Raw genomic sequence first — 5,987 nt, forward strand, 5'->3', positions numbered from 1 at the left:
GTGTGTGTGTGTGTGTGTGTGTGTGTGTGTTTCTTGTTTAAAAATAACAAATAGCAGAATCCCCCTCTTCCTTCCTTCAGGGGACTGAAGAACTTCTCTCTGTTTCTCTGCCTGGAGCAGAGATTCACATCAAGACTGCAGTAATTCTTGCATTAAAGCATTAAAGCGTAAATCTCCTTTTTCCATTAAGGGATGCCTTTGGCAGGAAACAGAACCGGATTTGGCCATACCGGAGTAGGTTTTAAAGGAGCAGCAAACACGCACTGCTGCCTGTCACTGTCGACCTGAAATATAAAGCTGCCTCTTTAATACCTAAATTCTTACCTACTGCTCTTCCCCCTAAGCATTAGAAAAGTGATTATGGTATCCAAAGATGAGTATGGATTATTTTGAAGATAACGTTTTGAGGTTCAATGGGAAGATAAGGTCCAAAATGTACTGCAGCAACCATCTTTATTTTTCTCCAAATTAAAGTTGAGAGAGCTCAAGAATGAAACTTAAAAAAAAAAAAAAAAAAAAAAAGCAAATCACATGTTCAGTGCCAACCTGAACCTTCTTTCATTAGTACCTCTCGGATGGTTTGCACAATAACATTTGTATGCACATTTATTAAGAGTCTTTATAACCATCGTTCAAATTTGATTTTACCTTTCCAAAGGACCTTTTATTTTTCTTCACTGGAACAAAGGACAAACTAATGAGGTAACAGAATAGCAAACCTTATATTGAAATGGAGTTGCTCTGAAAAGCAGCAAAATAATACCAAACGAGTTTGACTCTTCAACAATCTTTCTCTCCGAGCATTGTTCTAAATGGTCACAATAATCTCATTTGTTCTTCTTGCCAAGATATGGTTTAGAAATGAATGTTTTGACCAATAAGAAGGAATTTGCAGGGGAGATTTCCAAGGATGGATTCCTTGTTTGTAAATGAAGTAAATAGACATTGAGAAAAGATCTCTTTTTCCTTTTGGCTGTAGTCATGTCTGCGTGTGATGCTGAGCATGGCTGAAGAATCTTGAGATCATGAGCCAGCGAGTAAGATCCACAGAGGATGGCAAAGCAGAGAGATGGGAAAAGAATGGGTCCTCACATCAGTCAAACTGATTGAACAGTGGACTTTTCAGAATGTGGTATGTTTTGTTTTGTTTTGTTTTGTTTAAGCTAGTTTGAGTCTTCCAGTTGAAAATATCATTGTCAGTATGCCATCCAAGATCCCCTTAATGTCTGATTGTGCAGGCTCAGCTGTCCTACAAGACTTTCAATAATGTTATGGAAAGACTTAGATGGAAGTGGATTAGATAATATTACAGGTTTATTTCAATCTTCAGATTCTCTTCTTATCCTATAATTCTATGTGTGTCACTATTTTTAATGAGTGGAGTTGACTGTAAAAGAAAAAAGAAAATTACCTTGTTGAATATAAACCATACACTAGGAACTTAATATCTACTCTCTTATTTAATTTTCATAATAATTGCATAAGGTAAATTTTATTGATCCCCATTTATGGATTAGGAAAGAGGTTAAAAAATTCAACCTACATGCCCAAGATTACATAACTAAGTAGGTAATAAAGGCAGAATTTAACCACAGTTGGTCTTTCTCCAACATTTTTGTTTTTTTCCAAGATAATATCTAAAGATATTATATATTTACAATATTTGCAAAGCTAGATGCATGGATGAGGGGAATGAGGTAATAAGCAAAGCTATATAAATGAAATGATGAATCAGTAGTTTTTGCTTTGCATAATTGATTTTGCCTCAATAGTGTTTGACCTCAATCTGAACTCTTGTGAAAATGGAATAATAACTTATTTTCTAGTGTTAAGTGATATTTATACACATATTTGAAGATAAACTACTGTGGGAATGGAGCAACATAACATTGCATGTCAGTTCTAGACAGAAGTTAAAATAATTCCAACTTTTAATGTCTCAGTAATTTGCCTTATTATTGATGGGACTAAACGAGGATGTGGGTGTGGGCATCTAATTTAATGCTTTTGATTCTTTACTGAAACATCAGAGTGTGCCAATAAACTGTACATTGTTTTTGCCATTTGCCTTTGATACTGGGACTGGAGCTGTGGAGTTACAAAGTGTTTACTGATCTTGTCCATTAAATCATGAGGAAAGAAACATATCCTACCTCTGACAGTCATTTCTGCATAATGTTATTGCAATGTCTGGAGAGTGAAGAGAGAGTACCCCCAGAGGAGACATATGAGCACCACCCATCTCTGCCTCCTGCCAGATCTCTCCAATCCTCAGCCTACACCAAGGCCACAAAATGGTTGAGAAACTTCAAAAGGATGACTAACACTGGGGTGGAGAGTTATATAATGTAAGAAAAAATTATTAGAGCAAATAAAATATCACCTTCAGTGCTGATTTTTATTATCACTATAACCAGCCTACAGGGGAAAATTAAATCTAAATATTAGTAAGTTGGATGAAGATTTCTCTGAAATATATTGTCCATGTATTATATGAGGTAACTTCTCTTTGGAGGTATTTAAAAAGAAACATGTTAATTATTCTGTAATTCAAAATTATAAGTAGAAAAGAGTTATGTATTCAAAACCACATTTTACACTGTGTGAACACTTTGTGTTCATTTAGAATTCAAAGAAAAAAATGATGCATTATAAGTGTTTTATTTAAGGAAAATTAGAGGCAGTCTGTAGAGCAGAAGTGGTCTACCTGGAGATTGACTTTGCGTTGTGTCTCTTGTCACTGTGAGTGCTACTACATTATGCATTGTGATGCTTGGTTGTATTATGTCCTCAATTTGTGTATGTCTTGATTTGCAAAAATTATCAGTTATTTGGTGGTAGTCAATGGGCCATGTAATTAAAAAAAAAACCCAAAAACCTCTTAGACTAACACAGAAGAAACTCAACAACACTAAAACGATCCAGCACTCTACTAAATGTTTCATTATAGTTATGTTTCAGTTTAATGCTAACCTATATTTTCTAGAATTCCAGGCAAAGACAACATAGTTGGCTAAAGTCAAATTAAACCAAAGAGTCAATTACTGATACTTACTCATATTTCCCTTGCAGTGCATATTTTTTTTAATATGAATACTGGAGGCTAATGGACAAAAGCAAACATTATCAATCAATCAATCAATCAATCAATCAGCAGAGGTGTATTAGTTGAGTATCTGCTATGTTTTCAGCACTGAGTAGATACTCAATATCCCTCTGATCAATTGATTGGTTTTTTTCTCTCCACTACCCTCAGTAATTGATTCTTGTTTTTATTTCAATTTTTTTCTAATAAGGAAATAATGACAATTCATCTTAAAACATTGCTTAAATTTAATACAGGTATAAAATATGATAAAGTACTGATGGTTAAGTTTAACTTCTATTTTTGAAAATTGTCATCAAAACTGGTGTGAATAAATTGCCACTAGGGAGTTAATCTTTTAGCTGTGAAACAGCTAATTGATGTAGAAAATACTCCAATAGGTTTCATCTTACTTGTTTAGTGTTATATGTGCTATAAGAGGGTCAAAGTTTAACAACATTTGAATATTTGTGTCTCAAAAATTCAATTCATGAAGTTCATAAATTCATAAAATTCATAACATAAGACCTATTCAATGTGAAGTCATTAACATTTAAATTTGGGGGAATAGTGGCCGAATCTTTTCTTTTTCATGATTATTAAAACTACTGAGCTAATCATTTTAAAGTACATTTTAAAATTCACAAATTGGTATATTTTCATGTTAAAAGCTAGTGAACCAGAGCTCATAGCATCTACCAAAGACAGAAGGATGGGGCTTTTGTAAGAGTCTGTGATGTCTTAGAAACACCTAGGCTAGTGTGCTAACAACCTGATGCACAGTCCAAAGAAAAAACTGATTAAAGAAGAGGAAGAAAAGGAGAAGGAGGAGACTTGTATGTTAATAAGCTGTATCTAGGTGAATGTGGAAATGTCCTGGGGACTAATTTTGCCGTGTTGGCCCTCCCTGATGGCCATGCTTTTACCTACAGTCTGGACAGGGGACAGGCAACTGGGAGGGGCTGACAAATGGGCCAACCACATTTTTATAATAATAATATTTAAATGTTTACTGAATAGTTTCCAAAATACAACCTCCCTTTATTTTTCTGAATTACAGCACTAAACAAGCAAATAACTGTAATCTGGCCTCAAACTGTAACCCTGAAAATATTTAATGGCAGGAAATTTGTCATTAATGTGAAAATTTTAAGCATGTGGGGGAAAGAAAGCTGTTTGATTAAATATAAGTAAATTCATACTGTAAAATATTTTGTTGATCTTTCCCAAAAAATCAGAATATTTTTAGTACAAAGTTACACAGCTTTTTATTATTATAACTTGATTTTAAAGATTCAAAAATTGTTTTACAAGTTTACCTATGTGCTCAAATGCCATTTGTGTATGTTATGATTAGTTTACCTGCAAAATGCATTTCAAATAAGTTCTTGTTAAAGGGAATATATGACACAAAGGTGTTAAGCTGAGAAAGCTCTGTTTCTATTTTGAAAGGATATTAAATACAGTAAAGTCCCCCCCCCCCTTTTAAGAAACCCAAAGAATAACTATTCAACAATTCCAAACAAATGATTCTTTTGGTCTTTACAAATTTTTAAAAATGATATGAGATCTAATGCCAGGTACTTTTTATGAAAAGCTGCCACCCAGTGGACATTTTATGCAAAGCTAGCTACTTGCTTAATACCTGGATGGACACGATGTTTAAAAGTTGTCTTTAACGTATCTGAACAATTACATTGTAAATGGCAATCTAGTAATAATAGCTAAAGACAAAGTGGCAGGAAGAAAGCTTAAAGGCTTCTTAAAATCTGCACGTAAAATAGTGCCGTGATCACGAATGTTTGTATATTTTACAATTTGGCAACCAGTTCAGTGTTAACAATTATATTGTAAGCAAAATGTCACTATATAAAACTTAATGTAAAATCTGTGTCCTTACCTATCAGTTCCCTTATTCATAAAATAGAGACAGTATCAGTAATATCTACTCCACAGGGCTGTTGTGAGGAATAAAGGGGACAATAGAAGTGAAGCTCTTAGAACTACAGTCAGCAATGAATTGCTGTACTGTCACTGGTCCTATTATTACATCAATGATTTCCAACAGGGTGAGACAAGGCCCTCCTTGGGCCTTATTAGATTTGCTTGAGGAACCTTCAAATTAAAGCCATTTCCTCCCTTCAAGGCCCTCCTTGGTACCCATGGGTCATGCTCCCATCACCCATCCTTTCTTCTCCTATACTCACCTATACTGATTGGACCCTCCCAAACCTCTCTCCTGATGGCAAACAGGCTGATACATGTCTATCGCTGGAAACAAATTGTTCAGAATCTTGATCTAGATAATAAAAAAACCAACTGGGTGGCTCAGTCAGTTATGTGACCAACTCTTGATGTCAGCTCAATCTTAGGATCGAGCGCCCACATCAGGCTCTGTTCTGACAGTGAGAAGCCTGCTTGGGATTCTCTCTCTCCCTCCTCTGCCCCTCCCTCCCCTCAAAATAAATAAATAAACTTAAAAAAAAAAAAAACAATTGATCTCACGGAAGCATTAAAATAAAAGGTGAGACAATTTGTAAATGCTTCAAAAAGGATGTGTAAGTTTCGTATTACTGCTATAACCAATTACCATAAACTCAGTGGGTTAAAACAACACAAACTTATAAATCTGGAGATCAGAAGTCTAAAATAGGTCTCATGGGGCTAAACTCAAGATGTCAGCAGAAATGTGTTTCTTCTAGAGGCTCCAGGAGAAAACTGGTTTCCTTGCCTTTTCCAGCTTCTAGAAGCAGCCTGCATTACCTGGTTTGTGGCTCTTTCTTCCATCTTCAAAGTTGCGTCACTCTGACCTCTGCTTCTGTCTTCATATCTTCTCTGATTTCTCTTGTCTTCCTTTTTCTTTTTTTTTTTTAATTTTTTTTTTTTTTTTACGTTTATTTAT

At 34.8% G+C, this 5,987-nt stretch overlaps 1 long non-coding RNA gene across 1 annotated transcript; it reads right to left on the reverse strand.

Moving 5' to 3' along the window:
• Positions 1 to 592: 592 nt before the first annotated feature.
• Positions 593 to 5,042, reverse strand: LOC122212344. The gene is made up of 2 exons (XR_006199107.1): positions 4,986 to 5,042; positions 593 to 1,387 (listed from the first exon to the last, which is right to left on the reverse strand). It is a non-coding gene; the product is annotated as an uncharacterized LOC122212344 (long non-coding RNA).
• Between the last annotated feature and the right edge of the window lie 945 nt (positions 5,043 to 5,987).

This window comes from Panthera leo, chromosome F3 (assembly GCF_018350215.1).
Source record: "Panthera leo isolate Ple1 chromosome F3, P.leo_Ple1_pat1.1, whole genome shotgun sequence".
In the NCBI taxonomy this organism is placed as follows: domain Eukaryota; kingdom Metazoa; phylum Chordata; class Mammalia; order Carnivora; family Felidae; genus Panthera; species Panthera leo.